The 22,231-nt window shown below is 42.3% G+C and overlaps 1 protein-coding gene across 3 annotated transcripts in view; it reads right to left on the bottom strand.

Moving 5' to 3' along the window:
- The window catches only part of GNB1L (G protein subunit beta 1 like), a 114,297-nt gene that overhangs the window by 78,003 nt on the left and 14,063 nt on the right, over positions 1 to 22,231 (bottom strand). Inside the window, exon 3 of one of the 3 annotated variants that reach the window (XM_030220053.1) lies at positions 9,338 to 9,342. The exons of the other annotated variants lie outside the window; for them this stretch is intronic. The gene's annotated coding sequence lies outside the window, so the exon portion shown is untranslated. The remainder of the gene's footprint in view (positions 1 to 9,337; positions 9,343 to 22,231) is intronic. 3 annotated transcript variants of the gene reach the window in all.

The following is a 22,231-nucleotide window of genomic DNA, read 5'->3' as shown; positions in this document are numbered from 1 at the left end:
AGAGGAAAGGTTCAAATTTAGATACTGGGGATTTTGTCAAGAGGTTAGCTCAGTCTAGACTAATAGTCAAGGTGTCAAATCATATTGTTTTGCACACAACTTGTTCTAAGATATTAGAACAGTTCATTGTCTGCTCATTACCATCAGGAACAGTTAGACTAAGATACGTAACTACTATCTGCTCTATAAAACATATAGATAAAACCAGGAAATGCTGCATACCTTAGAAGAGAAATTAGCAGCGACTCTGATATCTAGACTAACCAAGCATAGACCACTCAGGTCTGACTGTACATTAATCTTAGGAATAACTACAATCAGTCAGTATTCTGACTAATACTGGCTATTAACCTCCCAGTGATATTCATTCAAATTTTTCTCCTTTGTTCTCCCTCTCAGCCTCCTAAAGTTTATCCAAGAATATGGCAAATGGTAATGTCACAAGGCAAGGTGAGAAACTTCAGGGTAGTTGATGTAGAGGTTGCAGTATCAAAAAGCCTACAAAACTGCTTAGGGTCCTAACAGCTGATATCCAGTATTACTATTATTTATTTATTAGGATTTATTTACCGCCTTTTTTGAAGGAATTCACTAAAGGCAGTGTACAGTAAGAATAAATCAAATATGAGGAATAGACTATTACAGCAGTAAAAATATTCAAGTAACAATACAAAGTATGGCATATAACTATTCTTATTGTACAGTTTATGTCTTAATAAAGTGAAAAATTAAAAGCTCTGTGTTAATAGTTTAGAATCTCCTGTAAATACAATTTATTGCTGAGGCATCTGCAATTCAATAGGATTTATGGCCAATAAATGCAATAAGTAGCAATGGACAGCACCCTTCACAATGTCACTAGGACTAATGACCTTAACAACAAGCAGCCATTAAAAAAGAGGAAAAGAAATTAAAAGCAGCTAATTATAGGATGTACAGTAAATCCATACTTCTCATGTTAGTAACTCAACATTTATGCCAGCAACACTACGAACCCATCTCATTCTTGGCCTTCCAGAACTTTTCAAATCAAAGTCTATGTTGTCCATAATTAGCAGCAAATATTTTCCTATTTATGGAGCCAATTTGAAATCTGTAGGATATACTTCAAACAATGCCTTAATAAGACATCAACCACAAGTCGAGGTTAAGTATTATTTTTACTTAACAGCCTTCAGGCTATTAGTAAAAAAAATTTTTAAAAAAAACAACCAAGTAATAGTAATACAGCCTAATGGAATCTTATGTCAGCACTGCCAGCTAGGCCACCAACAGAAATGGTAAATTAATCAAAATCAGATGTGTGTGAAACACTCTGCAGAAAAAAAAAAAGACTGGGCAAATACATTCCATACAGCTTATAAAGAAGTAGTTTGCTTTCACTTTTACCCATGAGATCCAGACAGCAAGGGTGGGACAAGGAGAAGCATGTGCAGAAAAACCATTATACAATATAGTGAACAAGGATCCATGACTATGATGAGCATGCAAGATATGAGAATTCCATGATGTGCAATAACACAGTACCGAATGAGGGCAGATTTGATTTTTCCGCTGCCTCCAACCTAAGTCTGGGTTAAGGAAACATGGCAGAATGGGATACGTAGAACTAGAGGGTTGGGGAGAACTAGCATAAACTAATATTTTAGAATATACAGTCCAAGTTATGAGTTGTTCAATGCAAAGTTTCTAAAAGCAAGGTACTGTTAAGGGGAATATGTTAAATGAGCTAGCCAAGGGTCTGTTCCGTCTGTACTTTCTCTAATTTCATGCTTACGGACAACATCTTTAAAGAAAATCCCTAAGAACACAGTTCATTAAATAAACACACACATTAGGTTTTTGCTATGATCAGTATTACTCTCGTACTTAACCAGAGGCTTTAAAGACTCAAACCAACATTTTCTTTAAAAGGCCTTATAAAACTAAAATTGATCTCCTGAGTTACTTGTTTTATACCTTGTTTCGTTTACAGTTTGACAAACAACCTTTTCAAGTAAAACAGATACTGTGCATATTTTAAGAACACATTTTGTAATTAATTACCATCCCTGAACCCACCATTATAGACTTTATACATCTGGTTTGAAATTTCACAGGCTCTGAATTAAAGCATTGAGTGGGTCTCCTCGATACTTTAAACTCTGAAACCTTGGTGTGAAGTTATGAATCTCCAGCAACCGGTGTTTATAGTCATCCAGTTACCACCCCTCTTGTTTGTTTTTTTTAAAAGCAATTCCTCATAATCCTAAACACTTGACATTTTGCAGTCCGTTTGTGTTTTCTGGCTGTAAAACAAAGTACTATCCAGTAGATCTATGACAATCTCTCATCTCAACAGATTGTTAATGGTTCTTTAAAATAATCTCCTGAGGTAAAGCAGAAAAAATGCAGACATTTCTAGTACACATGGATGCTGTGTATATATATTATGATCTGTACTTCTAATGTAGTCTTTTTAGAACTGTTTTTTACTTAAAAAAAAAAAAGACAGAAGAAACTCCTGAGTTGGAATATGAGCATGCTATTATGAGCATATGGAATTCAACAACTAGGCTCAAATACATCAAAGAAAACAAAACATCCATATAACAAGAAAAGAAAAATCATTTTGTACTTAACACATTTTTCAAAAACAGTCCTCTTCCACATACACAACACGTCTCTAAAAAGTTCAGTAACTGAAGCAGCTTTTCCTTCAAATTATCACTTGACCAAATGCAAGCCTGTCTGAAAACTTAATTGGTTAAGTTACCATTCCAAGGGGGTATGTTTATTAAGGTGAATTAGCATTTCTAATGCGCCTTTAAATTAAAGGCGCGTTAAATGCTAGCGCGCCTATACATTTCTATGGGCAAGTTAGCATTTAATGTGCATAAACCATTTACGCTCGTTAAAAATGCTAATGCGCTCATAGCACACCTTAGTAAACTTAGTGGAGATTGGGTGGCAGAGCCGGTGGTGGGAGGCGGGGCTAGTGCTAGGCAGACTTCTACGGTCTGTGACCTGAAAATGGCAGATACAAATCAAGGTCAGGTATACACAAAAAGTAGCACTTATGAGTTTATCTTGTTGGGCAGACTGGATGGACCGTGCAGGTCTTTTTCTGCCGTCATGTACTATGTTACTATGTTAGGGGGCATCTAGGAGAATAGGCATCAAAGTTAGGAAGTTCAAAATTTGCAAAGCATTTTATAAAAGACTCAATGAATACAGAACCTTTTAAAAAATACATATAGGGCACACAGCACATATCAGAAGCATCCATTTTACAAACCAGAATGCACAAAAGAGCAGCATGACAGAGCTTAGAACATGTAAGCAACAACATTTACACATACAAGGGGTGATTTTTACATCCTATATGTCCATAGTTATACCACCTCCTAATGTTTTGCCAAGATGTTCATAAAACAAGAAGCTTTAGTGCTAAATAGCAAGAGTTAAAAAAAAAAATAAAACAAATGATTTATGAACACAATCTTGAGGTTTATTTGGAAGACAGACCCGAAATCAAGCTAAATAACCACAGTTAATAAATAAACAGCCCAGAACACAGCAGCCAGACTAATATTCGTAAAACCAAAATATGAAAGTGTGACACCCCTACGAGAGAAACTACACTGGCTCCCACTCAAAGAACGAATCACGTTCAAAGTATGCACCCTAGTTCATAAAATTATCCATGGAGATGCCCCAGCCTACACGTCAGACCTAATAGACCTGCCACCCAGGAATGTAAAAAAAAATCTTCTCGAACATTCCTTAATCTTCATTTTCCCAACTGCAAAGGTCTGAAATACAAATTAATGCACGCCTCTACTTTCTCTTATTTGAGCACGCAACTCTGGAATGCGCTACCACGCAATTTGAAAGCGACCAACGAACTGGCCAACTTCCGTAAATTACTAAAGACTCATCTCTTTGAAAAGATATACCACAAAGATCAAAGCATGTAAAAATCTCCAATTATACCCAGGAACTCGAAACGCGCCTAATGTCTTATAAGGTCTTCTGCTGTACTACTATCTTGTATTACTAATGTATGTTAACATGTCCTGTAATACCACTATCTTATATTCCATGACCATGTAAACCAAAATCCTTCTGTAAAATCAAATGTATATCCTCTTCTTATCTCCAGTATCCATGATATATTGTAAGCCACATTGAGCCTGCAAAGAGGTGGGAAAATGTGGGATACAAATGCAATAAATAAATAAATAAAATAAAATAAATATGGCTCCTGATCTGCTTAATTTACATATTTCAAGTTTATGAATAATTAGTCACTTTAAATTATCCTGGTATTCTTAGATTGTGGTCTGGAAAAGGGATAATCTTTTATTTTTGTTTGGAATTGGTCAGTAACACTCAAGATTTCAATCAATATCTGAATCATAGTAACATAGTAGATGACGGCAGAAAAAGACCTGCACGGTCCATCCAGTCTGCCCAACAAGATAAACTCACATGTGCTACTTTTTGTGTATACCTTACCTTGATTTGTACCTGTCCTTTTCAGGGCACAGACCGTATAAGTCTGCCCAGCACTATCCCCGCCTCCAAACCACCAGCCCCGCCTCCCACCACCGGCTCTGGCACAGACCATATAAGTCTGCCCAGCACTAGCCCCTCCTCCCAACCACCAGCCCCGCCTCCCACCACCGGTTCTGGCACAGACCATATAAGTCTGCCCAGCACCGTCTCCCGCCACCGGCTTTGCCACCCAATCTCGTCTAAGCTCTTTAGGATCCATTCCTTCTGAGCAGGATTCCTTTATGTTTATCCCACGCATGAATTAGGATTCATATTTATGTTCTATACTGGCATATCATCAGAATGTTTTCCTCTACATTCAGACTGAAAAGAAAGATGTCAGTTTTGAAGGGCAATTTGTTAGAAATTGTCTGGCCAGAAAATTTTGCTGCAATTTAAAAGTGACCAGTGAGAACCTTCAGTTAGCAGACAAGTGTCCCAGCTTCATTCTTTATTGTCAAAAATATTGACAATAAGTTTTGAAAACATTTTTGAAATTTAAAAAAATATGAATATAAAAATAAAGTAATTAGGAGGTTTTTTTTAAAGACTAATGAGGAAGCTTGGTCAGCAAAAAGTTTATCTTTGAGACGGTAAGCTGAGCTTCTGAAGTCTTTTTCCTCCTTTTTAAACACAGGTTCTCATAAAGATACTTGTGTTATTGGACTTAGTTATATTAAGAAACTAGCACTCATATTTGGGGTATTCCTTGTAGCAAGTTTATTGCCAAATGTATTTATTTGTTACATTTGTATCCCACATTTTCCCACATATTTACAGGCTCAATGTGGCTTACATAATATCGTGAAGGTATTCGCCAATTCCAGTACAGGATAAGTACAAAATGTTGTATTGGGATAGGGAAGATAAGACTCAATCAAGTTGGTTGGGTTGAGGTAAAAGAGTTTGTCAATGTCCAATACGATCTTTGATAGTGAAGTGTTGCAGGGTTGAATCACTTAAGTTGGGTCATTCAGATATGCCTTTCCGAATAGGTGAGTCTTTAATAATTTTCTGAATTTTAGGTGGTCATAAGTTGTTTTCACCATTTGTGGCAATGCGTTCCACAGGCGCGTGCCTATGTAAGAGAAGTTGGACGCATGGGTTGGCTTGTATTTTAGTCCTTTGCAATTTGGGTAATGGAGATTCAGGTAAGACCGTGATGAATTGGTACTATTTCTGATTGGGAGATTGATTAGGTCAATCATGTAATCTGGGACTTCACCATAGATAATCTTATGGACTAAGGTGCAGATTTTGAAAGAAATGCGTTCTTTATATCACTAATCTTAGATCAGGCCACAAATAAAGCAATGATCAGCAACATATATACATTCTACAGTTCTCTAATATGAGGACTTGCATAGCATATAGACAAAGCAGAAACCTAAAAGACAAGGGGGTCTTTTACTGAGGTGCGCTCACGTTTTTGACGCTCACTAAAATTGTAGGTGCGCTAAACGTTAGAGATGCCAATGCATTCCTATGGGTGTCTCTAACGTTTAACGCACCCACAATTCTAGCACACGCTAAAAACATGAGCGTGCCTTAGTAAAAGACGTCCTAGGTAATCAAAGAAGCCCTTTCTCTTGATCACAAAATTTGATATCTAATACTCCTCAGAACCATGAAAACATTATGCATTTGGATAATACAACAGAAAGGCAATCAAACGCATTACCATTACGATCCTATAACTACACAGGGACAAAACGAAGGGTCTTCTCTATTGCTGTCCCATCCTTGTAGAATGCTCTACCTGGATACCTGAAATCATGTGAAGATACTAAACCATTCAAGCATGAAAAACAACAAAGTGCTTGGTATAATGGGGGGAAGAGTGGAGAAGTAGCCTAGTGGTTGGTGCAGCGGACTTTGATCCTGGGGAACTGAGTTTGATTCCCACTGCAGCTCCTTGTGACTCTGGGCAAGTCACTTAACCCTCCATTGCCCCTGGTACAAAATAAGTACCTGAATATATGTAAACCGCTTTGAATGTAGTTGCAAAATCCTCAGAAAGGCGGTATATCAATTCCCATTTCCCTATTTGAAATTCTACATGGAAAGTTGCTGTTGCTACTATTTGAGATTCTGGAATGTTGCTACTATTGAGATTCTGTTGCTACTATTTGAGATTCTACATGGAATGTTGCTATTCCACTAGCAACATTCCATGTAGAAGCCTGCCCTTGCAGATCAGAAACGCAGCTGCGCAGGCTTCTGTTTCTGTGAGTCTGAAGTCCTGCATGTCCTGTGAGTCTGATGTCCTGCTGATCTGCAAGGGCAGGCTTCTACATGGAATGTTGCTAATGGAGGAGTAGCCTAGTGGTTACTGCAGTGGACTTTGATCCTGGGGAACTGAGTTCCATTCCCACTGCAGCTCCTTGTGACTCTGGGCAAGTCACTTAACCCTCCATTGCCCCTGGTACAAAATAAGTACCTGAATATATGTAAACCGCTTTGAATGTAGTTGCAAAAACCTCAGAAAGGCGGTATATCAAGTCCCATTTCCCATTTCCCCTTAATCAGAAATTTGTCCTGTTACTCTATATTTCTTCAACAAGGCCTACAAAAATAATCCATAGCCTCACTAATCCACCTCACCAAACCACCCAGATATTAAAGTCCACCTACTAAACTTACCCGCCTACACACTTCCTCTTTCTTCCCTTACTCAACCTATGCACATTACTAATTCTATCTGATATCCTGTTATGACAATCTAATATAATAAAAGGCACCCTCAACGTTCTGAGGACAACGTTCTGAAGTCACTCAGACTCCCAGAACGGTTCGTAAGTTCGTGGTGGTGAAGCCACTGAACGACTTGCTGCCCCGCCCTCAGGGACCGCATCAAGGAAGGGGGAGGAGTAGGGAAACACGCGGAGCGTGTTTCCCTACTCCTCCCCCTGCCAAGGAAACGCTGGCTACCAACCGCGCCGCACGCCTCAGGTAGCCCCGCCCCGACCGCCCGAGCACCACTCTCCCTCCCTCCCAAGTTCAGGAACGCGCGACGGCGACGTGGTGGGGGCGCTCCGCCCCAGATGTCAGCGGGTGGGGGGTGCTCCGAGTCCTCTCCCAGCAACGCGCGACGGCGACGTGGTGGGGGCGCTCCGCCCCAGATGTCAGCGGGTGGGGGGTGCTGCGAGTCCGCTCCCGGCGCTGTCCTGCCTTTAAAACCCAATTTGAAGCGCTGGAATAACAGGCAGCAGCGCCTCGCGTCTGCCCTTCTACTAAAAATCTCTTCGACGACGTCATTGGGCCTTCCCACATTGAGTCCCGCCCTCCTCTCAGGTAACTTCCAATTACCGCGAGGGCGGGTGGGACTCAATGTGGGAAGGCCCAATGACGTCGTGGAAGAGATTTTTAGTAGAAGGGCAGACGCGAAGCGCTGCTGCCTGTTACTCCAGTGCTTCAAATTGGGGTTTTTTTTAAGGCAGTGAGGGTGGTGGGCCTGGGCGGCAGGAGAATGGAGCTGGTAGGTAGGGAGGGACTCAGATGGGAGAAGGGTGTGGGGCTCTCAGGTGGGGGGGAGGGGGTTCTCAAATGGGAAGGAGACTGAGGTGGGAGGGGTTCATGGATTGGAGAAGCAGAAGGGGTTGGGGAGGGGGTTCTTGGATAGTTGAAGGGGACGGGTGGGGAGGGGACTGGGGTTCTTGGATGGGAGAGACTGGGGAGGGGGTTCTCGGATGGGAGAAGGGGACGGATGGGGAGAGGACTGGGATTCTTGAATGGGAGAAGGGGACTGAGGTGGGGAGGGGGTTCTTGGATACTTGAAGAGGACGAGTGGGGAGGGGACTGGGGTTTTTGGATGGGAGAGACTGGGGAGGGGGTTCTTGAATGGGAGAAGGAGACTGAGGTGGGGAGGGGGTTCTTGGATGCTTGAAGGGGACGGGTGGGAAGGGCACTGGGGTTTTTGGATGGGAGAGACTGGGGAGGGGGTTCTCGGATTGGAGAAGGGGACGGGTGGGGAGGGGACTGGGGTTTTTGGATGGGAGAGACTGGGGAGGGGGTTCTTGAATGAGAGAAGGGGACTGAGGTGGGGAGGGGGTTCAAGGATGGGAGCGCTTCATGAAACCCCATACACACACACTCACTCTCTCATCTGGCAGCGCTTCCTGTACCCCCTGCCCCCCCCCCCCCCCCCACACACACACACACTCCCTCACTCTGTCATCTGCCATTGCTTCCTGAACCCCCCCCCCCACACACACACACACACACACACATACTCACTTACTTTCATCTGGCAGCGCATCCAGAATCCCCCACACCCCTCTTCTTCCAAGCTGAACCCCTCCAACACATCCCCCCCACCCCACACACACACTCTCTCTCTCTCTCTCCTCCAGCACACCAATTGCTTAGGTGCAGTGGCAGCAATCTCAGACACCAGAGAAAGAGGGGGGCCTGACACCATAGAGAGGGAGGGAGGGAGGGAGGTATCTCTGTCACACACACACACACTCTCTCTCTCACAGACAATTTGTTTCTGTCTCTCACTCTCATACACTCTATGTCTCACATTGTATCACATTCACTATCTATGTGTCACACAGTCACTTACATACTCGCTTGGTCTCATACACTCAGTCTCACAGACAATCTGTGCCTCACACACACTCTCATTCACGCACACACTGTATCTGTGTGAAACACACTCTCTCTCTCTCTATCACACTGTGTCTCCCATACGCAATTGCACACACTCTCATTCTCACACACACACTCTCTCACAGACACGCTCACACCCAGACTCACTCTCTCTCACACACACACACACACACTCCACTTTCACTCTCTCTATCACACACAGTCACTCTCACATACACTGTCCAAAACATACACATTATGAGGAAAACCTTGCTAGCGCCCGTTTCATATGTGTCAGAAACGGGCCTTTTTTACTAGTGTCATAATAAAACTGTGTAAGCCACATTGAGCCTGCAAATAGGTGAGAAAATGTGGGATACAAATGCAATAAAATAAATAAATAAATAAATATATTGTGTGTTCCACAGATCAATTTTCAAAAGTGTTTAGCCACCTAACTATAAGTTAACATTGAGCCCTGACTCAAGTCCCCCACCTTTTCAGCTGCATGCCTCACGTTCTCCTCACTGTACAGTGAATAGCTCCATGGAAGCAGCCCTTCAGATGCTGGTTAATTTAGATGCCCACGAGGCTCATTTTAAAAGTGCTTAGACTTACAAAGTTCCATAGATTATTATGGAACTTAGTATTTTAAAATACCTCCATATGTCTTTATTAGAAATTTCATAAATAAAAAAACAATTTAAAAAACTTCTTGTCAACAGGAGGCAGGGCTAGGCAAGATGCAAGGGGGGCCCCACTGAACTGGTCTGTACAGGACCCCGCAATTGCTAAGATCGGCCCTGCCCATGCCTTCTTGAGGGGTTACAGCATAGGGTGAATTCCTTCAACCTCCTCCCTTCTCTTTGCTCTTGCATACAAAACATTAAACAATCTGTATCGAGAACCATTATCAATCCAAATGTGCTCTGGTGCATATCTGCATTACCCTGTGTATAATTCATGTACCGAGCAAAGCAAAGCAGCAACAATATACAGCCTCAAATTTGAAAGGTCTAATCCCCACCCACTCCCGTGACGTGTCCAAAACTACAGTCTTTCCACCTTCCTGCCTTTTTAGCACAGGAGACAGTAGTGCAGGCCCACACTACTATCTATTGAATGATAAATCACATGTTAGCTGCTTAACACAGCACAGTAAAAGGGCCATTATCTCATCAGAAAAATTAACCACAAAGTTAAAATATAAATACAGTTGGTATTTACAAACTTGGAAACACATGGACACATTCCTAAAAAAAAAAAAAAATCAAGTAACAAATGTATAATTTTATTTTTATTAAATATCCTTTTTCTGTTCCTAGACATTATTTATTTAGGGCCCCTTTTAGCAACCTGCAGCAAAAGGGGGCCTGTGCTGGCGTTGGCACGTGTTTTTGACACATGCCGAGGCTCCCTTTTACTGCAGCGGGTAAAAGGTAGGTCTTTGGGGTTTTTTTTTTTAAAGAAATAGCCATGCGGCAAGTGAAACACTTGCCGCGCGGCCAGTTCAAGGGGGAGCCCTTACCGCCACCCACTGAGGTGGCAGAAGGGCTCCTGCGTTAACCCGGCCATAACCGGGCAGCATGCAGCACTGCCCGATTACTGCCGGGTACACACTGGCACTACAAAATAAATATACTTTTGTAGTGCCGGAAATGATGGTGTATAGGGGGTGGGAACTACCGCCAGACTGCTGCGGTAGCCCAGCGGTAGTTCCTTTTTAGCAAGCGGTAAGACTGCATTGGGCTTACCGCCGCTTTGGAAAAGGGGCCCTCATTTATTTCTTGGTGCTTGTATCCCGCATAATCCAAATTTTAATTATTCAGTTCTATGTGGCTTACAATAATTATGACTAGAAATACATACAATATATTGTTTCATGTAAGAAGAAAACAGTAACATTTTACCGACTGAAAATCTACATTTTTTTAGATTGTTTTAGCCTTTGGGCCTGATTTTCGAAAGAGATCGCCGGCCATCTTCTGACACAAATCGGGAGATGGCCGGTGATCTCCTGAAGTCAGCCAATTCAGTATAATCGAAAGCCGATTTTGGCTGGCTTGAACTGCGTTCCGTTGCGGGGCCAGCGAAAGTTCAAGGGGGCGTGTCGACATGGTAGTGGGGGCGGGATGGTGGCGTACGTTGAGATGGCTGGCTTCGCCTGATAATGGAAAAAAAAAGCCGGCCTTCACGAGAATTTGGTCCGCTTTATTTGGACCCGTTTTTTTCAGGTCCAAGTCCCAAAAAAGTGCCTGAACTGACCAGATGACCACCGGAGGGAATCGGGGATCACCTCCCCTGACTCCCCCAGTGGTCACTAACCCCCTCCCACCCTCAAAAAAACAACTTTCAAAACTTTTTTTTACCAGCCTCTATGCCAGCCTTAAATGTCATATTCAGGTCCATCGCAGCAGTATACAGGTCCCTGGAGCAATTTTAGTGGGTGCAGTGGACTTTAGGCAGGCGGACCCAGGCCCATCCCCCCCCCCCACCTTTTACACTTGTGGTGGTAAATGGGAGCCCTCACCCCCCCCCCCCAAAACCCACTGTACCCACATGTAGCTGCCCCCCTTCACCCCTTAGGGCTATGGTAGTGGTGTATTGTTGTGGGGAGTTGGTTTTGGGGGGCTCAGCACCCAAGGTAAGGGAGCTATGCACCTGGGAGCTATTTTTATTTATTGTTTTACTTTTTAGGAGTGCCCCCTAGGGTGCCCGGTTGGTGTCCTGGCATGTGAGGGGGACCAGTGCACTACGAATCTTGGCCCCTCCCATGACCAAATCACAAAGCAGTACTCCGTTACTGAAGCTTTGTGTCAGGGGGTAGAGTGTGTGTTCCTGTGCTTATCAGCACAGCTACATTATCACGCACTAACTGGTTAGCGCAGGAATACCACATGAGCCCTTACCGACTACAAAATGGGTGGTGATAAATGCTCAAGCAGTAAAATTGTTTTAAATAGCTGCGAAATAATAGCTAACTGAATAAAATAAATTATTTAGAGGCCCTTTTACTAAGTTGCGGAAAAAGGGGCCCTGCGTTAATGGCAGCGGCCGTTTTTCCCACACGCTAGCACCCCTTTTACCACAACGGATAAAAAGGCCATAAAAAGAAATGGCCGTGTGGTATGTTCACACTTGCCACGCAGCCATTTCGGAGGGAACACCTGCCACCGCCCACTGAAGTGGTGGGTAAGGGCTCCCGCGCTAACCCAGCAGTAACCGGGCAGTGCACGACACTGCTCAATTACCGCCAGGTAACCCCCTGAGAAAATACTTTAAAAATGTTTCCACTAGCACTAGAAATGGTGCACACTGAGGATGAAACTACTGCCAGCATCCACACTGGGCCAGCGGTAACCCTTTAGTAAAAGGACCCCCACAGAAAATGGAATTCAAAAGTAATAATATATCGTTGCAAAAATGATAATCATTAATATTCAATAAATAATCTTTCTGGAAGAGCACTCCTCCTGAAATATTATTTCAATTTATCCTTGAAGAAGCCCACAGGTGAAACTCAAATCTGTGCTGGGGAACAACTAATACATAATACAGCGTGATCAGCACCTTAAATCATGGTGGTATTTCATCCAACATCACTACAGAACCTCAAGAGTGACAAGATAATTTTTTCCTAGAGTTCTTTATTGACTAATTATTAATAGACTTATGCAGTCTTTTTCTTATTTGTGGTTTCAATAATGTGCTATGATGGTTTGAAATCACCTTCCCATGCTATCTTTAGGGGGTTTGATTTTCACTATAACATTATTCACTCTTTATTCATATATTTTTATACTTTATGCATTCTGAAAGCCTTAAGATATTTAAAGGCTTGATTTATTGAACATTATCATTTTTGTGATTGAATAGAATAATTTCCTTGGTTAGTCATTTTTCAGTTAAATAATTTGTTAAGGGGTTTTTTACTACTACTACTACTAACTAGCATTTCTAAAGCGCTACTAGGGTTACGCAGCGCTGTACAATTTAAACATAGAAGGACGGTCCCTGCTCAAAGAGCTTACAATCTAAAAGACAAGAGAACAATCTAAAGACAAGTGAACAATCTAGAGGACGAGTGAGCAGTTAATCTAATAGAGGGGATAGATTGGGGCATTCTGTCTATCTAGAGCGGTTAGGCGCCGAAGGCAGCATAGAAGAGGTGAGTTTTAAGCAGAGATTTGAAGATGGGTAGGGAGGGGGCATGGCGTATGGGTAAAGGAAGATTGTTCCAGGCATAGGGTGAAGCAAGGCAGAATGAGTGGAGCCTGGAGTTGGCAGTGGTGGAGAAGGGTACTGAGAGAAGGGCTTTGTCCTGTGAGCGGAGGTTACGGGCGGGAACATAGGGGGAGATGAGGGTGGAGAGGTAGTGAGGAGCCGCAGACTGAGTGCACTTGTAGGTGAGGAGGAGGAGCTTGAATTGTATGCGATATCTGATTGGAAGCCAATGAAGTGATTTGAGGAGAGGGGTGATATGAGTATATCGGTTTTGGCGGAATATAAGACGTGCATTGTACTCCTGCTGGCTATTTTTTTTTATTTTTATTTTTTATTTTTCTCACTAACAGCAATGTTAGCTCATGGTCATTAATACATAAAATACAAAAAGGCCTGTTTTACGGCTGTGGTAAAAAATGGCCTTAGCGCATGGGAAAAACCCTCATAAGGGTGAGCTAAGGCCACTTTTTGCCACAGCTTAGTAAAAGGACCCCATAATGCAGTCAAAGAAGCAAATAGCCGAGATGGACTCACAACTACTACAAAGCAGGGATGAATGACTTCCATTAGCTGAGTTTTAGTTTAGACAGGCAGCACTGAAAGAAAGTGTGTCAAATTTCTAGCAAGAGGTGGAGCCTTTGAAAGGAAGTACACTGGTCAAATGAAAACATAGACTGTTAAAAAATCTCTCTTGGATAAACATAGAAGGAAATAACCAACGCCCTCAATTGTAAGAAATAAAAAGTTGGTGGGAGGGAAGATAGGGGAAAAACCTGACTACAAAAACAAGCTGGAGTGATACAAACAATGACTGAACTGCCCATTTATACAATCACTCTATTACTAGGCACCCTTATTTACCCCTTCAAATCCAGCATAATCTGAAACAATAAGGAGCCCTATCCCTATCGCTTGCTGGAATCAGAGTTGCGTGAAGAAAAAATTTAAGTCAGGAGGACAATCACATGAATCATGCTACAAAAAGTAGCACCAGCAAAGGTAAACGAGGAAGATGTTTAAGAAAGCCTTTCAAATTATATGTCTAATAGTTTTATAAGTTCCAAAAGAACTGAGTTAAAATGAGATCAAACCAATTAGCTCCTGTTTCTAGATCTAATGAGTTTTCAGACAGTGTTGGTAATCTTCTGAACCACATTGGAATTGGAGGACCTGTGCTGAGCTGGTTTTTCCGTTTCCTCAAATCCAGATTATACTAAGTCAAGGCAGTCAACCATATATCCCCACAGTGGTCCCCAGACTGCGGTGTACCACAAGGATCACCACCATCCACAACACTGTTCAACATCATGATGGCACCTCTTGGCAGCAAACTTGAGAAGAACGGCTTAAAAGTGTATATATAGTGCACTCCATTTAAGTGCACGTCGGATAAGCGCATGCTCTGTTTAACTGCATGCCGTACTTCGGTCCCATTTTTCGCACCATCAATTTCTATGGGGACAAACGTCGGTTTTGCGCACCACTGATAAGTGCAAGATTCGCTTATATGCATGGTTTAAGACCGCTCCTCTGCAGGAAAGACTCCACATAAGCGTGCGCACGGAATATGGAATCCGATTGGCACGTGACAACCAATGAGATTTCAAATTTACTGCCCCTTTAACTGCCACAGGCAGAATAAGCGAAAGAATGTTGTTAGAGCTTACACTGGGGTCGTCGTCGTGTCGGAACTGTAAGAACACTGGCTGAACGAATAGAAATTCTTAAAAAATTTGAAAACAAAGTCAAGCATCTCTAGCTAAAGAATATGGTGTCAATCCCAGTCAAATTTCACTTGTCTTGAAGCAGAAAGACCAGCTTCTGGAAGAATGGCAAAACAATACAAATCCACAACGGAAACGAAAACGGACGGGAAAAGCTGAGGAGGTAGAAGATGCTCTTCTTTGGTGGTTTTCTTGAATCAGGAGCAGACAGTTTCCTGTCAGTGGTCCACTGCGTATGGAGAAAGCTAACCAGCTAGCTGAAAGTCTTGGACTAACTGAATTCAAAGCCACTGTTGGATGGTTGGAAAGATGGAAGGCGACGAACAGCATAAAATTCAAGAAACAGCATGGTGAGAAACAAGACGCTGATGACTTTGGTGCTGAAAATTGGGTTGTTTCAGTTCTTCCTACCACCTTGAACGAGTTTGCACCTCGTGACATTTTCAATGCTGATGAAAATGGTCTCTACTGGCGAGCGATTCCTGATGGAACATTTGCATTCAAACATGCCAAACCTACTGGAGGAAAAACGACGAAGGACCGACTGACGATCCTACTTTGCTGCAATATGGATGGGAGTGAGAAGTTGGAACCCCTCGTCATTGGAAAGAGCAAACAGCCCCGTTGCTTCAAGAAAGTTAAGTGACTTCCTGTGTCATATGAGGCTAATGCAAATTCATGGATGACTGGGGAAATTTGGAAGCAGTGGCTAAAGAAGTTAGACACTAGAATGCGGGCACAAAAGCGTCAGATTTTGTTGCTTTCTGATAATTGTGCTGCACACAGGGATGATGTCAGGCTGTCTAACGTCAAGGTGGTCTTCCTGCCACCAAACACTACCCCTCTGATCCAACCTATGGATCAGGGCATAATAGCCAATTTCAAACAACATTATCGGGCTCTTGTGCTATGTCGTGTGATGAGTGTTATGGATTTTATTTATTTATTTATATGTTGTATTTGTATCCCACATTTTCCCACCTATTTGCAGGCTCAATGTGGCTTACAATATTCCGTTATGGCATTCGCCATTCCAGAGTAAAAGATACAATTGTTGTTACATGGAGTACATGGATGACGATATAGAATTAAGCTTACAATGTTCCGTTATGGCATTTGCCATTCCGAAGTACAAGATACATTGGTATTACAAGGAGTACATGGATGACAATGTAGAATAAAGCGAGAAAATATTCAGAGTAAAGTTGAAGTGGTGTTGTGTTATAATTAAATTATTACTCGTTGTGGTATGCCTTGTTGAATAGATAGGATGACCAGACTGCAAAGGATAAACGTGCTGTTGAACTGGCTCGTAATCTATCACTGTTGGATTCCCTACATATGCAGAAAGAAGCCTGGAATCATGTTACACAGGCAACCATTGTGAACTGCTACAAGCAGGCAAGCTTTGTTAAGGATGTGGAGAGGGACGAAACACATGCAGCTGTTGCAAACGCGTCAGATGAACAGGTTATTGACATCTCAGCCAGTGTTACTGAAGAGGAGTTTCATCGCTACCTAGCTGTTGATTACAATCTACAAACAGCTGACGACAGCACTGATGTCGAGATATGCGCCTACACGCAGACAATAACGGCTGATGATAAAACAGAGGATGAAATGAGCAGCGAGGCACATACTGGCAAAATTCAACAACCTCCTCCTGTCACTTTTGCAAGAGCGCTGGAGAGTCTCAACACTGTGCGGACCTATCTGGAGGCCACTGGATGTCAGTGCTATGACAGTTTTTACCATCTGGCAGACGTAGTCTATGAAACTCACAGACCCAATAGTGTGCAGAGGACTATAACTGATTACTTCAAGTAAGCCTAACATCAGTTAACGGAGACTGTATACTGTATGTATAATAATGAACAGTACTGTACATATGTTTATCAGATGTCAAGCTTCTTTGGGTCACAACGGTTAAGTGCATGCTCCGGTTAACTGCATGCATTTCTTTGGTCCCAGACCCTTGCACTTAAGCGGATTGCACTGTGTGTATATATATATATATATATATATATATATATATATATATATATATATATATATATATATATGCAGATGATGTCACAATTTATATCCTCTTCATGGGAGACCTAACAGACATTATGACTACAATTCAGACCAGCCTAAACATTATGAGACATGGGCTTCAGCAATCAAATTAAAATTGAATACAGAGAAGACCAAATTCTTAGTAATGACAAGCTCCTTCCATTCGATATGCTGGAGTCATTTCACAATCGGCCAGATTAGGTTCCCTTTAGAATGAAGCATCAAAGTACTAGGAGTTATACTTGACAAAAACCTGAACAAATAGCATCAGTCACTAAAAAAGCTTCCAGCACGTTCTGGAAACCAGGGGCGTAGCTACGGGTGGGCCTGGGTGGGCCCAGGCCCACCCAATCTCGGCTCAGGCCCACCCAAATGAAGACTGGAACAGCGACTTTTACCTGAAGTTGCAGCGATGAACGAACGGGCAGCGCTGCGGTAGTAAAAGCAACAAGGAGGCAGGTTCGACTCCGTCCTTCGCTTCCCTGCCCTCTGCGTCCCGCCTTCCTCTGACGTCATTTCCTTTCGGGCAGGCGGGACGCTGAGAGGGCAGGGAAGTGAAGGAAAGAGTCAAACCTGCCTCCTTGTTGATTTTCCTACCGCCGCCTGGCCGCCCGTTCGTCGCTGCACCTTTGGGAGTGCAAACACAGCAAGCAAACCTGTGAGCTGCTGCATCCACGTTCTCGTTCTTTACAGGTGGCTGGGTCCGGGAGAGGGCAGCAGCTCAGGACACCTTCTCCTGTTGAATCAGGTGTGTGGTTTATTTTTAAAGCAGTACATTAACCTCCCCATCCCCCAAAATAAACACGAAAAGAGCCTGTTAACAGTGTGACAACTTGCATCTCTGTCATGCTGTGGGGTTCTGCATCCTGTACACCCAAATTAATAAGACATTCATGCAACCTACACAATTACCATGTCCTTGCCCTATTCCCAAAAACCATTTGCACCCACTGCCTCTTCTGTTCCTTTCCATTGACCAGAGGATTGGATTGGATTGGATTGAATGAGGTCTCTCACAGATCTCTGCATTTCTCTACTGTTGGCTATGCTCTTGCTCGTCACATAGGTCTGTCACTTTCTCGGGAACCTCAATTAAGACCTTTCTTAGTGGTGGTGATGGTGTCACCTTTTCTAAAGAGAATAATTTTTTCTTTCTTCCTGTAGCCTCTCTGTATATAAATCTCTTTTGTCCCTTTTTCTTTTTTTCCACTGTCAGTTAAACTTGTATGGGATGTCAGTATAAGCATCATATGGTCTATAAAAGGGGAGAAAATAAATCAGATGAAGTAGCCTGAAGAAGAGCCGCCCGTGCCCTTCTTGGAGAGCAGAGGGTCGAACAGCCTTGCACCTCTTAGGCATAACATGTATCTGCTTTCGCCACCTGGCAGTACATGGTCATTGCAAATGACAGCCCCAGAATCTGTGGAAACAGACAAGAAAGCACTGTGACCTGGCCCACACTGTCAGTCCTGCAGGGAGAAAGATGGTGTGTACGGCCATATTTAAAGGTTTGTGTTGGGGGGGGGGGTGGACAACTGAAGAACCCTCTCCCCACAATAGCCATGCCCAACAATCGGACACAAAGAGGCATATTTTCAAAGCACTTAGCCTTCCAAAGTTCCATAGAAACCTATGGAACTTTGGAAGGCTAAGTGCTTTGAAAATATGCCTCAAAGTCTACGAAAAGGGGAAATACAGAAACAGATGTGAGATGCTATATGGGGATGACAATGCTGGACACTGGGAGGGAGGGGTATATGGACACAGGGGAGAGATACTAGACATAGGGGAGAATAGGAACTCAGAAGGGAGGTACTGGACATGGGAGAGCATAGGGACACAATGGATGATGCTGGACACAGAGGTAGGGGATACTGGACAAGGAGCCATGGGGACACAGAGAAGGGAGATGGATGGTGGACATGGAGAGAGAAGACATGACAAATAGGAGACTCTGGTGAGTGAGTTAAGACAGAGGAAAGAAGAAACCAGAGACTGATTTGAAAAGTAAAATAGCCAGACAACAAAAGGTAGAAAAATAATTTTATTTTCTATTTTCTGATTATAATATGTCAGATTTGGAATGTACATCTTGCCAGAGCTGGTGTTAGACATGGCTGGAGCCCAGGCCATAAATTTGGGAGGGAACCCCAAAGCCCATCACCAGGCTGCACTGCCTTCAGCTTCCATCATGCTTGTGGTTCTCTCTGGCCAGGGGACCAACAGCAATTGCTCCAGTTGCACTCCTCTAACACCATCCCTATAACATACTATCTTTATATTTTGCACAGGAGGAAATTCATTTCTTTCTGTTTTTCTGGTATTGTATTGCATGCAAGGTTGGCTTCCTGGGGTTTTGGTTATTTTTATAATTTGTAGTCAATTATTCTATATTTAGCATTTTTGTTCCATGTGTGTGATCAAGGTATTCTGTTAGCATGAATTTTCTATGTAGCCTTCAGTAGTAAGTTTGGTTTGTTCAGTTTTCCCAATAGATGTATTGATATTTTAAGGTCCCTCTGTAATATGTAAGGCAATGCCTTTTTCATAGGTAGAATCCTTGTTTGGAAGTTAGTGCTGGCATTGTAGATTTGCTCTAGGTTATTATTTTGTTTTAAAGATTGTTTTATTTACTATATGGTGGCTGTTGAGATTACGGTGAGTTTTATGGGGAAATGTCCTAACTCTGCTCTGCACCCATTGAGGGTTCTGTGGATACAGAATTTATTTGCAGAATTTAATACTAGACTATACTTTCTGGGATAATTTCTACAGCTGTAACTGGACAGATATGCTGAAAAGTGTTTGGTCTTGCTATACAGGCTAAGTATGTGTGTTAGGGGACAGAGGATCAATGGAGGCTGAAGAGTGCAATCTCTTGTTCTTCCCCCTAGCCCTCAATGTGGCCTGCAGTCACTGAAGCCTGCACTGCTACCCTCATTGAAATTATTGGGAGTGGGGTAGAGGTGGAGCATGGGGTGGGGCATCAGGTGGCAAGTTTTTCAATTTCAAAAAGGTTGGCAACCCTGGTGCCCACCCATCTGACCTGTTGGCCCACCCAAAAATTGCCTTCTGGCTACGCCACTGCTGGAAACTAAGAAGAATCAGAAACTTCTCGATCTCAACTTTCCATCTTCTCTCGTCCAATCTCTAACACTATCCAAGCTAGATTACTGCAATGGGTCATATCCAGGGTGCAAAGACTTGAGCCTAAAAAAATTACAAACTATACAAAATATGGCGGTGTGCCTGATTTTCAGGTCCCCACACTACCATGGGGCTTCTCCTCTGTTTCAAGCACTCTACTGGCTTCCTATAAAAGCCAGGATTAGTTGCAAGATATCAGCTCTTGTTTTCACTATTCTTCAAGGCCCACTCCAGAGTACCTCATCATATTAATATATCTCTCCCTGAGGAACGACTTAGCGGGCACTTGTAAATTTCTGACATTCCACCACCCACACCACAAAGGAATATGCTAGAAAACTACATACCAGTCAAACACCATTAATCTGCTATTATCATTCACCAAGTGGTCTATTGTTCATTCAGCTTGCTTTAAATTGAAACTATGGTAATTTTAATGGATTTAAATAAGTTACTTAACTCATGTTTAGTAGAGTCGGCTGCAGAGGGTTCTTCAATCCAACATGTTTCGCCAACAAGTGGCTTTTTCAAAGATAGCCCTCTGCTATTTAATATCTGCCATACATGACGATTAGTATAGATCTAAGCGTCGTCAAGATAAATAGCAGAGGGCTAAAAAAATCCAAAAAATAAACAGAAGTATTAATGGTAGCAGGAATTTGTAGATAAGTCATAGGAATTCAACCATTTTAAAAACCATGTCAAACAGAGAGGAAGTTCCACTCCATACCAGATAAATATCATCAAGGTACCCTCTGCCAAACAAAAATATTAGACATATGAACAGAGATGTAGAGGAATTTCTCTTCAAATGAGGCCAAATAGGGGCAAATGAGAGAGGAGGGACCACAGTCGCCCCCCATAGCTTAGTTTAAAGATAAAAACACTGGTCAAACAAAAAAATTATCACATAAAGCAATCTTAGCAACAGCCATCAAAAACTCATATGAGATAATGTCAACTGTTGCAGCTGCAAATGATGGTACATAACAGAGCCTCCAACTGAGGAATATTAGTGTACAAAGCTGTCCATGGTAACCAAAAAATGATTATTGGAGGACAAGTTATAATGACTTACAAAAATAATTAAATCAATGGAATCCCCAACATAGGATTTGATACTCAGTAAACAAGGTTTCAAATACTGATCTACAAACATAGATCAAGGTTCCAAAATGAAACCAATGTCCAATACAACAGGACGTCCAGGAGGGGAAGACGAAGATTTATGAATTTTTGGAATAAAATAACTTGAGACATTGGATGAAGTTAAGCAGGAAATTATATTCTTGCTGTGTAATAACATCTTGAAATAACACCTGAGACAATAGGTTTCCAATACAAGCTGACAATTCATCAAGGAAGTCATTAAGCAGCACAATGCCGCCCCTCTTATCGGCTTTTTTGATGGTGATAGAAGAATCATTCTGTAATGAAATAAGTGCCTTCTTCTCAAGCCCAGACAGGTTATGCACTGCATATGTCGGACTAGTCTCCAACTGGGCAAGATGGGTCAAAATCAGTCAGTCAAAAGCCTGGATTTGAGGATCAGGGGTAGTGGACAACACCATGTTGATTTCCTGACACATTTGGAACAATCAAATGAAGTGATGGAATCTTGAAAATAAAGTGCCAATTTACATCTGTGAATAAATTTAACCAAAAGGTAGGGATCACATGTTCTCTTTGTTGCAGAGAACAACATTGGATTTATTTCCGACAAAACAGTGGAAACCAAGACACCGAATGGCAAGCTTTTCTATAACTTGTCTTTTTGAATTTTATTTGTTGTCTTCCAGCAGTTTCTAACCAATCTAGTTTGGTCTAGGGCAAATACCCAAGTATTTAAACACTCTTCAATCTTCTCTATGGCATTCATATTATGGGATATTAACCTTATGCTCCTTTATAATTGATTTTCACTTTTTGCTTCTGAATTTATT

The sequence above is a fragment of the Microcaecilia unicolor genome, chromosome 11, assembly GCF_901765095.1.
Source record: "Microcaecilia unicolor chromosome 11, aMicUni1.1, whole genome shotgun sequence".
Classification (NCBI taxonomy): Eukaryota; Metazoa; Chordata; class Amphibia; order Gymnophiona; family Siphonopidae; genus Microcaecilia; species Microcaecilia unicolor.
The sequence above is the reverse complement of the archived record's forward strand: the minus strand, read 5'-3'. Positions and strand labels throughout refer to the sequence as shown.